General features: G+C 56.3%; 1 non-coding gene across 1 annotated transcript; it reads right to left on the bottom strand.

The window, feature by feature from the left end:
- Positions 1-428: 428 nt before the first annotated feature.
- Positions 429-2,337, bottom strand: LOC124746698. The gene has a single exon (XR_007011462.1). It is a non-coding gene; the product is annotated as a small subunit ribosomal RNA (ribosomal RNA).
- Positions 2,338-4,354: the final 2,017 nt, after the last annotated feature.

Below are 4,354 nucleotides of genomic sequence, written 5' to 3'. Positions count from 1 at the left end.
CTGCAGTTCACATGTCGACGCGCAATTTGCTGCGTTCTTCATCGACCCACGAGCCGAGTGATCCACCGTCCTGGGTGATCTTTTCTCAGTTTCCGCCGTCTCTTTCGAGACGGTCGCATAGGCGGGAGTGAGGCGTGTGGCGGCCCCTGTTCCAGCGTTCTGTGTCCAACGGCCTCACGGCCGACGGGCGTCGTACGGCTCCACACCGGAGCGGACAGGCACTCGGGCGAAAGTCATTCAAAACCGGCGCCAGGCGCCAGGTGCCGCAGGCCAGCCGCTCCAGCGCTTCAGCGCTCGTACCACACAACATTGCCGCTAGTTTTGAGAGGCACGCGTGGTTCCGCACGCGGCGCACGGCTACGGCGAGCCGTACAGGTAGCGTGTTGCGCGACACGACACGCACATCGAAAGACATGCAGTCTAGTCGGTAATGATCCTTCCGCAGGTTCACCTACGGAAACCTTGTTACGACTTTTACTTCCTCTAAATGATCAAGTTTGGTCATCTTTCCGGTAGCATCGGCAACGACAGAGTCAATGCCGCGTACCAGTCCGAAGACCTCACTAAATCATTCAATCGGTAGTAGCGACGGGCGGTGTGTACAAAGGGCAGGGACGTAATCAACGCGAGCTTATGACTCGCGCTTACTGGGAATTCCTCGTTCATGGGGAACAATTGCAAGCCCCAATCCCTAGCACGAAGGAGGTTCAGCGGGTTACCCCGACCTTTCGGCCTAGGAAGACACGCTGATTCCTTCAGTGTAGCGCGCGTGCGGCCCAGAACATCTAAGGGCATCACAGACCTGTTATTGCTCAATCTCGTGCGGCTAGAAGCCGCCTGTCCCTCTAAGAAGAAAAGTAATCGCTGACAGCACGAAGGATGTCACGCGACTAGTTAGCAGGCTAGAGTCTCGTTCGTTATCGGAATTAACCAGACAAATCGCTCCACCAACTAAGAACGGCCATGCACCACCACCCACCGAATCAAGAAAGAGCTATCAATCTGTCAATCCTTCCGGTGTCCGGGCCTGGTGAGGTTTCCCGTGTTGAGTCAAATTAAGCCGCAGGCTCCACTCCTGGTGGTGCCCTTCCGTCAATTCCTTTAAGTTTCAGCTTTGCAACCATACTTCCCCCGGAACCCAAAAGCTTTGGTTTCCCGGAGGCTGCCCGCCGAGTCATCGGAGGAACTGCGGCGGATCGCTGGCTGGCATCGTTTATGGTTAGAACTAGGGCGGTATCTGATCGCCTTCGAACCTCTAACTTTCGTTCTTGATTAATGAAAACATACTTGGCAAATGCTTTCGCTTCTGTTCGTCTTGCGACGATCCAAGAATTTCACCTCTAACGTCGCAATACGAATGCCCCCGCCTGTCCCTATTAATCATTACCTCGGGTTCCGAAAACCAACAAAATAGAACCGAGGTCCTATTCCATTATTCCATGCACACAGTATTCAGGCGGGCTTGCCTGCTTTAAGCACTCTAATTTGTTCAAAGTAAACGTGCCGGCCCACCGAGACACTCAATAAAGAGCACCCTGGTAGGATTTCAACGGGGTCCGCCTCGCGACGCACGAGCACGCACGGGGCGGTCGCACGCCTTCGGCTCGCCCCACCGGCAGGACGTCCCACGATACATGCCAGTTAAACACCGACGGGCGGTGAACCAACAGCGTGGGACACAAATCCAACTACGAGCTTTTTAACCGCAACAACTTTAATATACGCTATTGGAGCTGGAATTACCGCGGCTGCTGGCACCAGACTTGCCCTCCAATAGATACTCGTTAAAGGATTTAAAGTGTACTCATTCCGATTACGGGGCCTCGGATGAGTCCCGTATCGTTATTTTTCGTCACTACCTCCCCGTGCCGGGAGTGGGTAATTTGCGCGCCTGCTGCCTTCCTTGGATGTGGTAGCCGTTTCTCAGGCTCCCTCTCCGGAATCGAACCCTGATTCCCCGTTACCCGTTACAACCATGGTAGGCGCAGAACCTACCATCGACAGTTGATAAGGCAGACATTTGAAAGATGCGTCGCCGGTACGAGGACCGTGCGATCAGCCCAAAGTTATTCAGAGTCACCAAGGCAAACGGACCGGACGAGCCGACCGATTGGTTTTGATCTAATAAAAGCGTCCCTTCCATCTCTGGTCGGGACTCTGTTTGCATGTATTAGCTCTAGAATTACCACAGTTATCCAAGTAACGTGGGTACGATCTAAGGAACCATAACTGATTTAATGAGCCATTCGCGGTTTCACCTTAATGCGGCTTGTACTGAGACATGCATGGCTTAATCTTTGAGACAAGCATATGACTACTGGCAGGATCAACCAGGGAGCTGCGTCAACTAGAGCTGAGCAGCCGGCCGCCCGGGAGTGTGTCCCGGGGGCCCGCGCGAACACGCAAGCGTCCGCTCAATCATTCTGCAAACAGGAGGAGGCTGAGCTCCCCTGCACAATACACCTCGAAACCCTCTCAGGTCCCGGCGGCGCGCAGCGCCGTCCCAAGTACTTGGTCGGGTTCGAGAGAGGCGCAATCGCCCGGAGTTAGGCGAGTAGACGCTTTCGGTGCGACCACCCGTGCTCCCAACTGAGCTTGCCGCTGCCGACAGAGGCCCGGGAGCGTGCTGTCGTGGCATTGCCGGCGGGAGACAACACGCGCCACCTACGGTGACCGGCAGCTCCAACGCCAGCGCCACAGAAGGACAAAAGCCCCACTTGGGTGCCGAAGCGAACTCTCCCAGCACAGCGCACGCGCCAACACATCCGCACAGCTGCGATACAAACCACCAGCGAGAACCGCTGGGGCGACCGAGCAGCAGACGGCGTCGCGGCGCCGAGCGCCGGGCGGCAGCGCATCCTCAACGCACACAGTCCTCAATCGGACCAGCACACTGAAGATGTCCACCGCGCTTCGCACCGGGCCCGCGAGGACCTACTTTGGCCGCACGGCGCCGCGCGCAGGGTGCGCCGGCGCGCAGCTGCGACGCCTGCCGCGTCCGTCGGCCGGCGCGCCTGCCACTGGCCGCCCCCACCAGCCGGCTGTAGCGCGTGCGCCCACGCACCGCGCGGCCAGCACGCCGGGAGGCGCCCCCTCACCGGCCGGGGACGGTCCCACCCAGCCACCGCCGCGTATCGCTTCACACCCAGATGCCGTTCAGTTTCGTCGGCATGGTGGGTATCGCTGGAACAACCGGTTAGTACCTCAACCTATCGTCGCCATCACCGATTCACCCCTAGCGAGAACAACCGCACCACAACAGGTTACCATTTGTTCATTTGCGTAACTTCACCAGAAAACGCAGGCGTCCATCGCCATTTGCAACTTCCACGATTATTGCATGCCTGTGTCAGGTGTCACGCCACACTACGTCTGCCCACATACACGCAACAAAATGTGCACGCCTAGACAATACGTGGAAGGTGGCCCCCGTACGTATGCGATGTCCATTGCTCGAACGACTGTCAACCGGCCTCTGTAGCATGTCGCAGATATGGAACGCGGTGCACCATGCCATCACGGTGTGTGAGGAGAGACGACTAGGTCCGAATACATCAACAGACAGCTCATGCTGATCGCCATCCACGGCGTCCGTTCCTCCCACACGTCTCTATGGCGTACCACACTGCAATCCAGCTCTCATAGGGAGACGACACGTAGCTGCGTGCACAATATTTGCACTGTATGGTCCGCCGTTTTTGGGCGCAGTCGTTGTACGGTCACACATGTGCCACGATGTATCATTCAGTACATAAGGACGAATGTGCAGTACAGATTGTGGTTTACGCGTACGACATTAGCGGACAGTTGACACAGGCCGCACCACAACGTAGCCTGAGTACGTCGCATGCGGAGGGCATTGAACATGCAAAGTTCTCACCAACCAGCTTGCGAAGGCAGGGGGCAAGGTGGGGACGTGGGGAGGGGCGGCATGTACGTCCTGCTGCCATCCACATTACAGTGTACAGCAGGAGCATGTGGAAAGTGAGCAAGACTTGCAAGGTGTTTAACATGAAGCGATACACAGGGGAGCGGGGAGTGCGAGTAGCGAACTATATTGCGAGGGTTGCGGGTGGGCAACACTACACTAATTGAACGAGTCGTATAACAATTACAGAGCAGGTTTAGGCGACAACGTGGGTTACGTTAGGCGACAACGTGGGTTAGGTTAAGGCACGACGTGGGTTAGGTTAAGGCACGACGTGGGTTAGGTTAAGGCACAACATGGGTTAGGTTAAGGCACAACATGGGTTAGGTTAAGGCACAACATGGGTTAGGTTAAGGCACAACATGGGTTAGGTTAAGGCACAACATGGGTTAGGTTAAGGCACAACATGGGTTAGGTTAAGGCACA

This window comes from Schistocerca piceifrons, unplaced genomic scaffold (genome assembly GCF_021461385.2).
Source record: "Schistocerca piceifrons isolate TAMUIC-IGC-003096 unplaced genomic scaffold, iqSchPice1.1 HiC_scaffold_371, whole genome shotgun sequence".
In the NCBI taxonomy this organism is placed as follows: domain Eukaryota; kingdom Metazoa; phylum Arthropoda; class Insecta; order Orthoptera; family Acrididae; genus Schistocerca; species Schistocerca piceifrons.
Note: the sequence above shows the minus strand (reverse complement) of the source record. Positions and strands in the feature narration are given on the sequence as shown.